The sequence below is a fragment of the Pogoniulus pusillus genome, chromosome 21 (assembly GCF_015220805.1).
Source record: "Pogoniulus pusillus isolate bPogPus1 chromosome 21, bPogPus1.pri, whole genome shotgun sequence".
In the NCBI taxonomy this organism is placed as follows: Eukaryota; Metazoa; Chordata; class Aves; order Piciformes; family Lybiidae; genus Pogoniulus; species Pogoniulus pusillus.
Window position 1 is genome coordinate 20,032,258 of NC_087284.1, and position 17,673 is coordinate 20,049,930.

Sequence of the window (17,673 nt, forward strand, 5' to 3'; positions counted from 1 at the left end):
ACTGAGCTATTTTCTTAGTGGAAGATGTTTTCAGCACTGCTCTGCCTCTAGTGAGCTGCATTCTTGAATAGGGAAGTGAAAATTAAAGAGAGTAATTCTCCCAAGACTGCCCAGAGAACAGAAACAGCCCTTCTGGTACTCTCAGCCATTAGCTGCTAGAGTTGAGAAGCTGAGGTCTTTTTAATTCAGTTTAGCTTAAACTACTTTGTGTCAGCAGATATGAAAACATATGAAGTATTTATTAAACTCACCCCAGCTGTTCAACCCAAAATGTCACTGACTGCCCCTGGCACTAAACTCTACAACAGTTTTCTGTCTGTCAAAGTAAGAATTCTTTTACTGTAACATTTCATAACAGATAACTGTTAACAAGTGTTCATTGATTAGGAAACAAAATGGCAAGAGATGTGGATTTGTGTTAAAACTAAGTGATTGTTATGCAAGCAGCTACCACATGTCATCTTTTTTCTTGGCTAGGGACAATGCTACAAGCCCATCCAACAGCCTTGGTTGTGATACTTTATTTTCAGCAGTGTTAACATAGATGGCTTTGTCAGAGTTCATCCCATCAGCATCAATGTATGCTGATACCACATGTGGGCTTATTGTAGTCCATACAGTCAACATGTATGGTTCTAGCCCTGCTAAAAGTTTTAATGGTAACATAAAATGAGTTACTATTTCATTTGTGATTCCCTTACTTTCTGACATATGGTTACTGAATGAAGCCATAGAAAAGTTAGTTTGAAGTTCAACAAACAAAACCAAAACTGAATCTGCTCTGTACTGCTTCTGGAGCGTATTCAACATGACAAGAAGTGAAGTGTAAAATACAATAAAGTTTCTCATATTCTCTGACTGGAAGACAACTTTGATGAGAGGGACTTGGGGGTGCTGGTGGACAAGAAGCTCAACATGAGCCAGCAGTGTGCACTTGTAGCCCAGAAAGCCAACTAGGTCCTGGGCTGCATCAGGAGAAGTGTGGCCAGCAGGCCGAAGGAAACCAAATACATCAACATAGCAAACACACTGCAGAAAAAAATTCTCTATCTAAAACTGTCTTTGTAAGCCTCAAGCCTTAATTGAATCCTCTTGCTCTCTTGCTTCTCATTATCGTAACCCTTATGTCTCCTGCCAAAACTGACTTTCTTAGTTAAGACAGCTGCTTTTTGAGCCCCAAATTGGGTGCCAAATATAGACTGTCCTGGGTTAACACAGCCTGCTCTCACAAGCCCTCTCTCTGCACACAGTCAGGAAAAGAAACCCTCTGGGTTGAGATAATGAGAGTTTAATGAGATGCTAAGATGTCCCATGTCCCTCAGCACCACATCTCTACCCCTTTGAAACACCTCCAGGGATGGGGATTCAACCATCTCCCTGGGCAGCCTGTTCCAGTGTTTGAGAACCCTTTCAGTGAAGAAGTTTCTTCTAATGTCACTTGTTACTAGAGAGAAGAGACAAAGCTCCACTTGGCTCCAACCTCTTCAGGGAGCTGTAGAGAGCCAGAAGGTCTCCCCAGAGCCTCTTTTTCTCCAGTCTAAACAACTCCAGCTGCTTCAGCTGCTCCTCACCAGACCTGTTCTCTAGACCCTTCACCAGCTTCATTGGCCTTCTCTGGACCCTCTCCAGCACCTCAAAGTCCTTCTTGGAGTGATGATGAGTACTAAGAAAGCACAATTCCCTTTCTCAGAGTACTTTCTCCACAACTTCCACCCTGCAGCAGATTGTTTTGGTGCTTCTCTGTTTCTACAGCGAGGACTGATATTGCTGTTGGTACTAATCCCAGCCTTTGGAGGGGCTTGATTCCTCACAGGAGCATGATTTCCATTAATTGTTTCACTTTTAAAGCCACAAGAAATAAATTTCTGGATAGTGTGTTAATAGTTGCTGCATTATTTGCTGAAGGAGTTCTGGGCCCTGTCCTAGAACAAGTGCAAAGTGCACTTCAAATTGAAAAGAGAGCCCTTTAAAAAACTATGTTTTTGTTCTAACTGGAAAGAAAAATCCACGTTCTCACTCCTTAAGAGTACGAACCAGAGATCTCCAGCAGCATGACAAGCAAGCAGGGAAATCCCCACGCTCACAAAAGAACGCTGTGGTCACTCCTTCCATTTTTTTTCCCTTTGACCCAGCTTAGAAGTGATTCAGAAGCATGTTATGTCATACCGTAGAGCTGCTGTTCTGACTGCTGCCTCCTAGTCTATGACAGTCCTTCCCAAGGCATGAAAGCAAATAATATGATCTGTTTCATCATGCCCTTAGCATACTAATGTTAAGTAATAAAATAACCATACATATGCATGTTTATTACATGCTAAAATACTGGGGGGAAAAAAATATCCCAAGCCCACAAAGACAGCACTGACTGCAAAAGGAAGGCAACACTTTTTGTCCACACAATGATACAAAGGGAGCTGATGTTTCTCAATGAAGTTTATCTATGAGCATACATTTTAAGTGAAGAGGGGAGGCAGAGAAGGAAGAAGTAGCTCACATGCTGAAAAAAAGAAGAGTATACATTTGCACAAAGCTATTTCTTCAGTTAAGCCTACTTTAGGGCTTTGAAACATGTACATGACATGAAACTTGTACATGACTTAGTTCTTTATTGAGTGTTTCTTTATCAGAGGACATTAATAGCAAAATAGTTCTATGAGAAGTCTGCACACTCTTCTCAACCAGCCTCAGAAATTCAGCCAGAAATGTGTCCAGAAAATCCTTTTAAAAGGAAGCAGGTGAGAGGTAGGAGAAAAGAAAATTGATTCCCATTGCTGGGGGAAGTCTAAGCTGGATGTTAGGAGGAAGTTGTTGGCAGAGAGAGTGATTGGCATTGGAATGGGCTGCCCAGGGAGGTGGTGGAGTCACCATCCCTGGAGGTGTTCAAGAAAAGCCTGGATGGGGCATTTAGTGCCATGGTCTAGTTGAGTGGCTAGGGCTGGGTGCTAGGTTGGACTGGCTGATCTTGGAGGTCTCTTTCAACCTGGTTGATTCTATGATTCTATGAGTGACAGATTTTTCACCTCAAGAAAACAGCCACATTAATGTGATATGCTCACTTTTCATCCTAGTACAAATTCTCACCTTTTTTTGTTTAGTTGAATAAATGTTGTCCCACTCTTTCTTCTCTAAAATACACATAGCTAAAGATTTGAACATAATTTGCAGAAAGATGTCTCCTTTCCTTGTGACTTTCTATTTTATGTTTTAATCAATTTTAAATAATTTGTTATCTTGTTCCAAGATAAAGTACACAAGCCCTGTTCAGCCATCTTCTTGCTATAAGTCAGGAAAAACATCTTCCCCTAGGAGACACTGCATAGGTCTGAAACAGGTTGTCAGAGAGGTTTGATACCTCCAGCCCTGGAAGCTTTCAAGACAGCTAGGCAAAGCTGCAGCTGGCCAAATTGGTTTGATTAGCTAACCTCCAGAGATCCATTACTCCTATGATTCCTTGTAAACAACAAATTGTTAGAAATCACAGTGAAACAAGGAGGAAAATCATGGAATAGGCATAGGAAGAGAAAATCAGGGAATTTCACAGAACTTAGTTTGGCACTCATGAGCTTTCAGGAACAGATATAGATTCCCTCACATCTAGGGTTTAGTTAGTTCAATAAACATTCCTGATAAGACTAAGAACTAATAAAATCAGCTATTTTTAGCCACATATGTACAGACAGGAGCTCTTTTGGACTTGTACTTGGTAACTTAACACCTGTTAGCACAAGATATGCTTGAAAGGAATCAGATCATTTTAAGGCAACTGTAGGAACTTAAATCTTCAGTACTACTCTTGAGAAATGAGGACTATGCTGTCAGGCCATTAATATGTAGGTCACATTATGACTCTAGCCTGTAATTCTTGTAACTCTTCTTTTCAAATAGAACCATAGAATCATTTTGGTTGGAAAAGACCTCACCGAGTGCAGCCATTGATCTAACACCACCATGGCCACTAAACCATGTCCCAAAATACACAAATAGCCTAGTTGCCTATGCAAAGGAAACAAATAAATAAGGACCACTGGTGCTCTCCAGCTGAAACTTGTTCAGTATGACAGATTCCCAACTACAAACTTTACTTAGCTTAGAATGTAGCCAGCAGCTAGACTAACAAGGACAGTAGAGGATTGATTCAGATCCTGAACAAGCAAGGTTTACTGTTGAAGATATGGGACTGTAATTACCAATTAGAGAAAAGTAAAGCCCAAATCATCATTTTGGTGCCTTGTGAACACTAATAAAGTTTTACCATCTCCTCCAAGCTCTGCTTTCTTCTCCTGCAGTCAAAGGTGTTAGTGTGTTACCTTCTTCCTTTTTGATGTTGTTTTGTTTTAGTCTTGTTCCAAGCATGAAGCATAGGGATTTTTCAGGAAAAAGCTCTTGCTTGCTTTCTTTTTGCATCTGCTAGGACACAAAGATGATGAGGGACTGGAGCACCTCTCTCACGAGGAAGGCCTGAGAGAGCAGGGGCTCTTCGGCCCTGAGAAGTGCAGACTGAGGGGGGATCTTATCAGTGCTGATCAAATCTAAAGGACAGAAGCTGCAATGATGGGCTGGACTCTTTTCAGTGGTGCCCAGTGATAGGATGAGGGGCAAAAGGCACAAACTGGAAACCAAGAGGTTTCACTTAAGAAGACACTTCTTTACTTTGAGGGTACCGGAGCACTGGACCAGTCTGCTCAGAGAGATTGTCTCCCTTTCTGGAGAGTTTCAAAAGCCTCCTGGGTGAATTCCTGTGCAGCCTGATCTAGGCAAACCTGTGTTAGCAGCGAGGCTGGACAAGATGATCTGCAGAGGTCCCTTCCAGCTCCTACCATTCTGTGATTCTGTGATTTTTGACACTGGCTAGTTAGTACCAAAGAGATGTTTGATTTAACTGAGAGCAACTTAGGAGCACAAATCAGAGTAAGGAGGTGTATGAACTGCTTGCCTAGTGACAATATGGTTAAATGTCTTTTAGTGACAATATGGCTAAATGTTTATTTTGGTGACAATGTGGTTAAATGTTTCTTTTAGTGACAATATGGTTAAATGTTTCTTTTAGTGCAAAAAGCAAGCAGCCAACTTTTTTATAAAGAGCAAATGCTTCCTTTTCCTGCAAAGACATTCTGCCTGCAGTAGCAAGTTATCACATGAAAGGATGTTTTCCTTAATTCGAGTCAATAGCATGAATCCAAGCAAGACAGGTTTTCTTGTCCACCCCTCTGATGAGTCATTCACAGGTTCAACAGTTCCTTAATGAAATCCAGTATCCTGATGGTTACACGAGCTGCATAAGATGTTTTTTGTTGTTGTTCTCTTGGCATTAATTTTCTAAGTCAGTTCTAATCAGATAAATGATGATGGTATAGTCTTTAACCTTGTTGTCAAGAAAAGCAAAGATATGTAAACCGTAACCATGGGCCAAGGTTATGCTCTCTGACATCATGTACCCTAGCAACTGGGAGCTACAAACAGCAGCTGGAAAACACATTCTCATTATTTCACTGAATAATTGTTTTTACACTGAGACTATTGCATTCATTCACAGGGATTCTTCTCCTTCCCTACTCCATGTAAACAAGTCTCATTACAAAGCTCAGATGACAAGTATTTCAAATATAGATGAACAGTTTGGACTTGGAGAGCTGCCCTGCAAGATGCAACAGAACACAAGGCCTTATCTCTGTTGGATAAGGAATGATGTCAACAGTAGCTATGTTAACAAAGAGGTCAATAATGACTAGTAAACATAACCCAAACAATTGAGTAAGTGAAGGGTAAGCCATGGGGGTTGCTGCAGAAGAGAGGGTAATGTTTTTATACAAGCCTTTAAAAACCCCACACGTTCTTCACTGCTTTGTATTTGGAACACACAAAGCAGAGACAGACAGTGAGCTGCACTCTGTTCTCTTTCTTTCTTTTCTTGTTTTCCATTTTTTCCCCCTTTTTAATAGTTGTAAAGAAATCATAATTGTCTTTACATGCATTCCACAGAAATCTACTTCCAAAAATGCTAACCCAAAACACTAAGTAGAAATGATGATCAGGCTGGTATATTGGATGTATAAATAACAGCAGCATTGTGTGAGAGACACTATGTGCACAGAAGAGAAAATTAGCATTTCTACTAAGCCAGCACAGGCTGACTATTTAGAAACACTTAGAATCATTGAATCACAGAGTCATAGAATCATGGAATCATAGAATGCTAGGGGTTGGAAGGGACCTCCAGAGATCATTGAGTCCAATTCTCACTTGCAAAGCAAGATCATAGAATCAACCAGGTTGGAAGAGACCTCTAAGATCATCCAGTCCAACCTAGCACCCAGCCCTATCCACTCAACTAGACCATGGCACTAAGTGCCTCATCCAGGCTTTGCTTGAACACCTCCAGGGACGGTGACTCCACCACCTCCCTGGGCAGCCCATTCCAATGCCAATCACTCTCTCTGGGAAGAACTTTCTCCTAACATCCAGCCTATACCTCCCCCAGCACAACTTGAGACTGTCCCCCCTTGTTCTGTTGCTGGTTGCCTGGCAGAAGAGACCAACCCCACCTGGCTACAGCCTCCCTTCAGGTAGTTGTAGACAGCAATAAGGTCCTCCTGAGCCTCCTCTTCTCCAGGCTGCACAACCCCAGCTCCCTCAGACTTAGCTAAATAAAGCTCAGAGACTGATAAATTTATGTTATCATCTAATCAAATGCAGCAAAATACCTGAGTGTGAGAGTCTAAATCTTGTGTCCCTTGGTCATATGAATGGACAAAGCTGAAGATGGCCTTTGCTGCCCGCCCAGACAGCAGCTGCTCAGGCGGTGTGCTGAAACGTCCAGGGGTATGTGCTGAAGGCAGGGCCAGGAGCTCACTGCCGGCACCGGAGCCCTACAGGCACAAGGACACCCGGGATGTGTCACAAGGGACGTAAAAGACCTGCCTGATGGCTCAGCTCTGCCCCCTGATAACACACCTGGGGTCACTTAGGCATTGATGTGGCTGGGGGAGTGAAAGACGGAATAAAAGACACTAGGCCTACACCAGCTTTTGGGAGGGAGGGAGGGAGGGAGGGAGGGAGGGAGGGAGGGAGGGAGTGACATCCAACCTGGAAGCAGCAGCCCAGGAATCATAGAATCAGTCAGGGTTGGAAGGGACCACAACCAACCTGCCTGCCATAGGCAGGGACACCCTAACCTAGATCATGCTGGCCAGAGCCCTGGCCTTCAACACCTCCAGCCATGGGGCCTCAACCACCTCCCTGGGAACCCATCCCAGGCTCTCACCACTCTCAGGCTCAACAACTTCCTCCTCACCTCCAGCCTGAACAGTATCACAGTATCACAGTATCACAGTATCACAGTATCACCAAGGTTGGAAGAGACCTCACAGATCATCAAGTCCAACCCTTTACCACAGTGCCCAAGGCTAGACCATGGCACCAAGTGCCACATCCAACCTTGCCTTGAACTGCCCCAGGGACGACGACTCCACCACCTCCCCAGGCAGCCCATTCCAGTGCCCAATGACTCTCTCAGTGAAGAACTTTCTCCTCACCTCGAGCCGAAATTTCCCCTGGCGCAGCCTGAGGCTGTGTCCTCTTGTTCTGGTGCTGGCCACCTGAGAGAAGAGAGCAACCTCCTCCTGGCCACAACCACCCTTCAGGTAGTTGTAGACAGCAATAAGGTCACCCCTGAGCCTCCTCTTCTCCAGGCTAAACAACCCCAGCTCCCTAAGCCTCTCCTCGTAGGGCTTGTGCTCGAGGCCTCTCACCAGCCTCGTCGCCCTTCTCTGGACACGCTCAAGCATCTCAATGTCCTTCCTAAACTGGGGGGCCCAGAACTGAACGCAGTACTCGAGGTGTGGTCTGACCAGTGCAGAGTACAGGGGCAGAATGACCTCCCTGCTCCTGCTGACCACACCATTCCTGATGCAGGCCAGGATGCCACTGGCTCTCTTGGCCACCCGGGCACACTGCTGGCTCATGTTCAGGCGGGTATCAATCAGTACCCCCAGATCCCTCTCTGTCTGGCTGCTCTCCAGCCACTCCGACCCCAGCCTGTATCTCTGCATGGGGTTGTTGTGGCCAAAGTGCAGCACCCTGCACTTTGAGCTATTGAACCCCATCCCATTGGCCTCTGCCCATCTGTACAGGCGGTCAAGGTCCCGCTGCAGAGCCCTTCTGCCCTCCAGCTCAGTCACATCTGCCCCCAGCTTAGTGTCATCTGCAAACTTGCTGATGACTGACTCGATGCCCTCATCCAGATCATCTATGAAGATGTTAAAGAGGATGGGGCCCAGCACTGATCCCTGAGGGACACCACTAGTGACTGGCCGCCACCTGGATGTGGCACCATTCACCACCACTCTCTGGGTCCGGCCCTCCAGCCAGTTCCTAACCCAGCACAGAGTGTTACCATCCAAGCCGCGGGCTGACAGCTTAGCCAGCAGTTTGCTGTGGGGGACAGTGTCAAAGGCCTTGCTGAAGTCCAGATAGACCACATCCACAGGCCTCCCCACATCCACCAAGCGGGTCACCTGATCATAGAAGGAGATCAGGTTAGAAAGGCAGGATCTGCCCTTCCTAAACCCATGCTGGCTGGACCTGAGATCCTTGCCATCCCTCAGGTGCGCAGTTATTGGCCCCAAGAGAACCTGCTCCATCAGTTTCCCTGGCACTGAGGTCAGGCTGACGGGTCTGTAGTTCCCAGGTTCCTCCATCCGACCCTTCTTGTGGATGGGGACCACGTTGGCCATTTTCCAGTCTCCTGGGACCTCTCCGGTGAGCCAGGACTGCTGGAAAATGATGGAGAGTGGCTTGGCCAGCTCAGCTGCCAGCTCTCTCAGCACCCTGGGATGGATCCCATCTGGTCCCATGGACTTGTGGGTGTCCAGGTGGCTCAGCAGGTCCTGAACTAATTCCTCATGAATTTCCAGGGGAGCACACTGCTCCCCGACCCCATCCCCCAGTTTAAGAGGCCATTTGCCTCCTCCTCCTCTCTCCTTACTGTTGAAAACTGAGGCGAAGAAGGCATTCAGGACCTCTGCCTTTGCTTCATCATCAGTTATAGTGTTCCCCTCCCGGTCCAGTAAGGAGTGGAGGCTCTTCTTGCCCTTCCTTTTAGCGTTGATAAATTTATAAAAGTGTTTTTTGTTAACTTTCACGGAAGTGGCCAGCCTAAGTTCTAGCTGAGCCTTAGCCTCTCTAATTTTTCTCCTACATAGTCTGGCTACCTCCTTAAACACATCAGGAGAAGCCTTCCCCTCCTTCCAGAGGCGATACACCCTCTTTTTCTCCCCCACTTCCTTCAGGAGCTCTTTGCTCATCCAGGCTGGTCGCCTCCCCCTGCGGCTCATCTTTCGGCACGTGGGAACTGCCAGTTCCTGTGCCTTCAAGAGCTCCCCACCTCCAGCTTTGCTTCATTCCCCCCAGTCCTGTCACTCCCTGATATCCTGAAAAGTCCCTCCCCAGCTTTTTTGTAGCCCCCTTCAGATACTGGAAGGCCACAAGAAGGTCACCTGGGAGCCTCCTCTTCTGCAGACTGCACAGCCTCAGCTCTTTCAGTCTGTGCTCACAGCAGAGCTGCTGCAGCCCTCTGAGCATCCTCCTGGCCCTGCTCTGGACACACTCCAGAGGATTGTCCACATCCTTCTTGTAATGGAGGCTCCAAAACTGGGTGCAGTACTGCAGGTGGGGTCTCACCAGAGCAGAGTAGAGGGGGAGAATCGCCTGCTGATGCAGCCCAGGATCTGGTTGGCCCTCCAGGCTGCAAGTGCACACTGTTGGCTTATGTTGAGCTTCTCATGCACCAGCATGCCCAAGTCCCTCTGCTCAGGGCTGCTCTCCAGCCAGAGGGTTCCAAAGGAACCCTATCTCCACCACCACCAACAACCATGCCATGCCCATAGCAATGCCTGCTCAACAGAAAAGAACTCCTGAAGAACTCCCCTGAAGACATCACTTGCTGGAAAAACATGCCTGGGAAACACAAAACTGATAAGGATTGGACTTTGGAGTCTCTCTCTCTCCCCTCCTCCAGCCAAGGATGAACCCAGGAACACCTCCTGCAAGGCAAAAGCAGTAGCATCCTTTCCCAGACCTTCTCTGGGTGTGTGGGGTGCGGTAATATAATCCTTTCCCTGCTCTTCCTTCTTTCTCCGTTTCTCTTTCTCTTCTCTTCTCTTCTCTCTCTTTCTCTGTTTCATTCACTTTATCCCTTAATAAATGGTCTCACTTCTGGTAACTGGTTTCACTTGTACTTTAATTCCACATCATGGAGATATATAAGAACAAATCTCACTCCTCCAGACAGAGACATTTTCAGTCTCTCTCCTCCCAAGTATGACACTGAGCCTATCACTTGGAGAGTCACATTTCTGAAGCTTTGGTACAGCTGACACAATTATTTATTTGCAGCTGGCTTGACTCTTGGATCCTCCAAGTACTAGAACAGAACCTGACAAATTTCAGCACCACATTTCAGCCTTCCTTATTTCACACAACCCTACTGAAGGCAGACCTGTTTGTCTTAGCTTTCTGCTTAAGAGTACATTGTGGTCTCAATTTAGTAATAGCTAAACTACTTTCGTAGGCAATCCAAATTTATGACATGCAATAAATGTCTTTGAAATAAGTATTTTCTTGATATTCTACTCCTAATTTAAGGGCCTTGGTGTGAAGATAAAAAATTGAACATTTGTCTATTTGCTTTACTTTGACTACTGTGATCTGCACTGCTGCAGTTGTATGCTCAAGAGACAGAAACTGAGGCAATGTGTTGGGTCAGCAAACGTTAGACACGCCAACAAGAGAACAAAATTGTTATGCCTACAGAGGAGATTCTAAACTGGAGCTGTAAAACATGAACTGAAATTTAGTTAAGAACATGAACCAGCCTTTTGCCTTGCAGATGTTCAGAACACCAGCAGTGCCAGCTGAAGACAGCTGCCTGGCAATTTGCAAAAGCTCAGAGTAGTTGGCCTCCAGAAACACCTGAAGTAGATACAGGCAAGGAGGAGTGATCTATAATCAAGCACTACCTTCAAGAGAGTAAATCAGACAAGAGGAAAGCTTTGGTGTGTTTGCTAATAGTTCCATCTTTCCCTCCACTTTACAAAGGGGTAGAAATGTCACAGAACCATGAAATCACAGAATAGTAGAGGTTGGAAGGGACCTCTGGAGGTCATCTTGTCCACCCCACCCTGCAAATGTAGATATGCCTAGACTGAGTTGCACAGCAACATGCCCAGGAGAGTTTTGAAAGTCTCCAGAGAAGGAGACTCCACAGCCTCTCTGGAGAGTGTGGTCCAGTGCTCCAGCACTTTCACTGGAAAGCAGTATCTCCTTAAGTTCCAGTGACACCTGCTGAGTTCTCGTTTGTAGCTGTTACCTCTTATCCTATTACTGGGCACCACTGAAAAAAAGCCCAGCCCCATCCTCATGACCCCCCAACTTCTAGGTGTAGCATCCTCCTCCTCTCCAGACTAAAGAGCCCCAGGTCTCTCAGCCTCTCCTCAGAAGAGAGATGCTCCAGCCCTCTAATCATCTTTAAATCCCACTCTCTTTCTTGCCAGGATAGGTACTGAACTGGGTTAGGTACATTGTGAACTCCTGGAGTGCAAACCCAGCATGGTTTTGGGCCAATGGATGTGTTTTCACAAGGTACTAGTTACAGTTATCAGGATAAAGAATCAGCCAAGATAGCTAAGAAACACCAAATCTATTCCTATTTGCAGGATTAGTGGGATTCAGGACTTGCCTGAAGTGAAGGAATTCCATCCCATCACTTTTGCTGTGCTTCCATCAGTCATGCAATCCCTGCTTTTCCAAACAATTAACTCCAAAATCTGAGGCTGAGTTAATGTTATTCTTGAACAAACATAAATCAAAGAGACTTGCAGACAGACCAGAAAAAAAACCTGGAAGAATGGTAAGAGCTGTAAATTCCTGGCTTCTGTGTGGAAGGGCAGTGACATTTCTAAGCTGATTTCTTTGTATGATGATGAAAAATGATGGTTTTGTTTCATGTGCAGTGAACACACTTAACTCTGCCAGGAGTTAAGATACTACCCAGAAGATCACCAGGAAGAAAAAGAGCAGTTCTCACTCGTTGTAAAACACACACCAGCAGGTTCTTGCCTCCATCCAGTTATTCAGTTATTCACAGTGGTCATCAAAGCTTGAACTACAGCTATTACAAGCACTTGTCTTGTGAGGGCTTCCCTTTTGGCTGCCTGAAAACAAGCAAGAAAATATTTCAATGGAAAACAATAGACAAACATCTCAGAGATTGGAAGACTTGCTTACTGTGCACTCTATTCTCAATCAATCAATCATTCAATCAAATAACAGAGTTAGAGTCCTGGGCTCTCCATCCTCCATCTCCTTACCTGTATTTGGATCAGTATATGCTGATCTCTTTTTCTCCTTGCTGCCTTGGTGGCACCAGGGAAGGCAAGGAGTAGAGACTTAATGCTGACTATATCAGGGAAGGAAGTTACCAAAAATACTGTGTAGCAACTGCAGAAAGGTGAAAAAAACAGACTGTTAGGTGGTGATCTTAGTGATCCTTACAGGTTGTTGTTATCCGGTGCAGAGGCTGCAGAGAAAACAAAGGTGTGAGACCATTAAAATGCTACTGCAGAAGTCCCCTGAAAAAGTCACACATGAAAGCTGTCCCACTCTTGTGTTTTCATGTGCCCCCATACTTCACAAAAGCATTCTCTCCCTGCCAGCACACCTTTACACCACCCTTCCTTCCCGCTGTTTTCGTGGCTGTTTTGCTACGGTCATCTGAGGAATCACAGAGTCATACAATGGTGGCAGCTGGAAGGGGCCTCTGGTGATCATCTAATCCAACCACCTTGCTAAAGCAGGTCTGTATAGGTTAGGTTGCACAAGAATGCACCCAGGATGCTTTGAGAGCACAGAGGAGAACACAAGCTCTCTAGGAAGCCTGGCCCAGTGCTTGGCACCATCAGGAAAGAAACTTCTCCCGAGTGAAACTTTCTGTGTTCTCCTTTGTATTCATTGCCCTTTGTCCCGTCGCTGGGCACCACTGAAGAGAGCCCAGCCCTGTCCTCACGACCTCCACCCTTCAGATACTGATAAGCATTAATAAGATCCCCTCCCTTGTCGTCTCTTTTCCAGGGTAAAGGGCCTCAGGTGTCTCAGCCTCAACTTGTAAGAACTTTACACAAGTTCTCGCTCTTACCACCACTTACAGTGAAGCTCCTGGATTACTCTGTTGCTTCAATCTCATCTTGAGATACTTCACACACGTTCTTGTCCTTACCACCACGTACAGTGAAGCTCCTGGATTACTCTGTTGCTTCAATCTCATCTTGAGATACTTCACACACGTTCTTGTCCTTACCACCACGTACAGTGAAGCTCCTGGATTACTCTGTTGCTTCAATCTTGAGAAGCTTTACACACATTCTTGTCCTTACCACCACTTATAGAATCATAGAATCAACCAGGCTGGAAGAGACCTCCAAGATCATCCAGTCCAACCTAGCACCCAGCCCTATCCACTCAACCAGACCATGGCACTAAGTGCCTCAGCCAGGCTTTGCTTCAACACCTCCAGGGACAGTGACTCCACCACCTCCCTGGGCAGCCCATTCCAATGCCAATCACTCTCTCTGCCAACAACTTCCTCCTAACATCCAGCCTAGATCTCTCCTGGCACAGCTTGAGACTGTGTCCCCTTGTTCTGTTGCTGGTTGCCTGGAGAAGAGACCAACCCCACCTGGCTACAGCCTCCCTTCAGGTAGTTGCAGACAGCAATGAGGTCCCCCCTGAGCCTCCTCTTCTCCAGACTAAACACCCCCAGCTCCCTCAGCCTCTCCTCACAGGGTTTGTGTTCCAGGCCCCTCACCAGCTTCGTTGCCCTTCTCTGGACACCTTCCAGCACCTCAACATCTCTCTTGAATTGAGGGTCCCAGAACTGGACACAGTACTCAAGGTGTGGCCTGAGCAGTGCTGAGCACAGGGGAAGATTACTCTGTTGCTTGAGAGTAGAAGGAATGCTCCAGAAAAAGCTCCCGTACCTGGAGCATTCTTTAGAAGAAATAACCTGTCTATGCTAGGTTTCCACCAGATGACACTTCTTTTCCTGCTAAAAAGTGAAGTGTTTTACACTCAGAAGAGCTATCACGTGTGCGGGGCTGAAAATAGTTGCCAGGCGGTGTTTTTGTTTTGTTCCCATGGCAGCAATTGCCAGTATTTTGTAGAGAATGACTGCTCACTTGCACAACAAAAGGACAATGGGAAAGGTGTGTTTTTCAAGTCCAGGAAGTCTGACTGTGTGGCCAAACAGCAATTATTTCCTACGACTTTTTTAGGCAAAGCTATTCTTCAGCAACAGCAACACACAACTAAGCTGATGGGAAAAAAAATGAACTCAGAAGTACAGAAGTTTTAGGGCTGTGTCTCTTCAAATACCTGTTAAAAGAAGCAAAAGGAAATGAAAACAACAAACCAACCCCGAACAACCAAAAGACAGTGTCAGTATTTCATATACTTACATTTTTCTGTCAGCCAGAACATAAAACCACTTTGGCCAAGAGGTGACAAATTACTTTGGTTTGGATGCATTTTCTTTTACAGTTTCATTTGTGTTAGAATCAAAACTTGGTGTGTAAAAAAGTATATTTTGAGAGTGGCATAAAAATCAGGCTTGACAACAGTTAGTTATACTCTTGAAGTCTTCCCTGCTTAGACATACATCTCCTCCAGAGAGAAATAGAAGTGGCAATAGACAATATGGTCTTGTTCACAAATGCCTAAGCAATAAATGCAGCATGCTCCTAGGTCTGCATGTCTTTGTTTTCCTTTCCTAGATCTCTACTGCACTGTAAATGCAATTTAGTTGCTAATGCATTTCACACATCTCTACTGCAGTGTAAATGCAATTGTAGTTGTGCTAATGCATTTCACACATCTCTGCTGCACTGTCAATGCAATGGTAGCTGTGCTAATGCATTTCACACATCTCTACTGCATTGTAAATGCAATTGTAGCTGTGCTAATGCATTTCACACATCTCTACTGCAGTGTAAATGCAATTGTAGCTGTGCTAATGCATTTCACACATCTCTACTGCACTGTCAATGCAATGGTAGCTGTGCTAATGCATTTCACACATCTCTACTGCAGTGTAAATGCAATTGTAGCTGTGCTAATGCATTTCACACATCTCCACTGCATTGTAAATGCAATTGTAGCTGTGCTAAAGCATTTCACACATTTCCACTGCATTGTAAATGCAATTGTAGCTGTGCTAATGCATTTCACACATCTCCACTGCATTGTAAATGCAATTGTAGCTGTTCTAAAGCATTTCGCACATCTCTACTGCATTGTAAATGCAATTGTAGCTGTGCTAATGCATTTCACACATCTCCACTGCATTGTAAATGCAATTGTAGCTGTGCTAAAGCATTTCACACTCAAGTCATTCACATCCATCTGAATTTGTGGACTTTTTACTATCATTTTCAATACAAAGCAGACAAAATGGACAATGAATTGAGCTTCTTTCACACAAAATTACATGAAGTATAAGTTACTTGCTATGTGGCATTGTGACCATGGCTATTGTCAACATAAAACTAAGCACCTGGAACACAATAGAGCTCAAGTCGTCAGCTGATAATACACAGGATGAACATGATTGTGACAGCAGGACTTCAGGCACATCAGAGCTTCAGCAAGGCTGCTAATTACTCAGCTATAAGGATGTGGTATTTATCCACTTCCTGATCTTTCCAGTGTATATATTTTTTCTTTATTTTTCAAAAGAAGAAAAATAAGAGACAGAATTAACAGACAACTTTCTTAAATACATTGCAAAAACATCAGGCATATGACCTACAGCTGTGCTGCCTACTCAACCTCTGTTTCAACAAGAATGTGCTGTCATAGGAGTGCTCGATTGACACCATAACATTTCCTAGCAACAATCTCTGTTTTGTACATAAAAAAGTGGCTGAAATACTGCCTACCAGTGGTTTCTTTCTCATTATGCCATTAAAGCTTTCTTACTCCCCTAAGCAAAATGGAAAAGAGTCTTATTTGGACATAAAGCAGAACTTCAGACTGTGCTCTGTAATTTATTGAATTACCAAAGAAGCAGCAATAAGGTTACAAGGTGTTTCATGTTATCTGAGCTGACCCTTCTGAAAATGGAGTTGTTAGTACATAAATCCACTGCAGATTCGCTGATTTTTAATTCTGCCATGGACAAAGTACTTCTAAAGCAAAAAGAGATCTGAGCAATGTCAGGATATTGTATTTGGAAATATCAAGACAGTGCATTCAGAAATACCTAGGGGAATGGTGGGAAGAGTGTGAAGCACAGCTTAAACACACCAAGCCACAAAATCTTTTATAAACTCTTTGACAAATGCAAATCATGTAGACAAAGCACAGAATGAAGATCAAAAAACCCCATAGGCTTCCAAGCTTTTGCCCCTGCTTTGTTTGCCAGTATGTCTGGAGAACAAGTCTTATGAAGACCGGCCGAGGGAAACAGGGTTCTTTACTCTGAAGAGGATGCTGATGGGAGACCTCATTGCTCTCTACAACTACCAGAAAGGAGGCTGTAGTGAGGTACTGGTTAGTCTCTTCTCCCAAGTATCAATGAAAGAAAATAGTCTCAAACTGCACCAGGTAAGGTTTAAATTGTGTATCAGGAAAAAATTGTTTACTGAAAGAGTGGTCAGGCATTGGAATAGGCTGTCTAGGATGGTGGTGGAGTCATCATCCCTGGAGGTGTTAAAAAATGTGTAGACATGGCACTTTGGAACATGGTTTAATAGCCATGTTCCCACAAATCTCTCTGGAAAGCCTATACCAGTGCTCTGTGACCCTTAAAGAAGCTCCCCCTTGTGCTGAGGTGGAACCTCTTTTGCTGCAATTTACACCCATTGCTCCTTGTCCTATCACAGGGAGCAGTGACCAGAGCCTGTCACCCCCCTTCTGGCAGCCTTCAGACACTTATAAACATTTATCAAATCCCCTTTCAGGCTTCTCTTTTCCAGACTAAAAAGTCATCATCCCTCCAGAATTCATGTAATGAATAACTTGGTTCTCATCACTTGGGTGCATTAAGTGTCTGGCCAGCAGCTTAAGGGATGTTCTCCCCCTCTACTCTGCCCTTAGTAAGGTCACATCTGTATTGGTGCATGCAGTTCTGGGCTTCCTAGTACAAATGATACAGGGAACTACTGGAGAGAGTCCAATGCAGGGCCAGGAACAACTCTTACCATGACTGGCAGAGAGTTCTGGGGCTGTTAGCCTGGAAAGAGAAGACTGAGAGGGGAATCTTCTCAATGCTGATCAACAGCTAAAGGGTGAAGGTCATGAGGATGAGGCTGTGCCCTTTTCAGTGGTGCCCAGTGATGGGACAAGAGCATCAGGTACAAACTAAAACACAAGAAGTTTCACTCCAACTTATTTCCTATGAGTATGCCAAAGCACTAGATCAGAGAGGTTGTGGAGTCTCCTTCTCTGGAGACTTTCAAAACCCACCTGGGTGGAGGTAAAGAATATCTGAAACTCAAGAAATTTTTGATTCAGTTCAGGTCTAAGCCCTGTAAACCACTTGTGGCAACAGAAGGTACAGGCACCTAGGGTGCAGAGAGGAAACAGTAGCTGCCAGTATCATTGCTCATTGAAGTATATGAAATA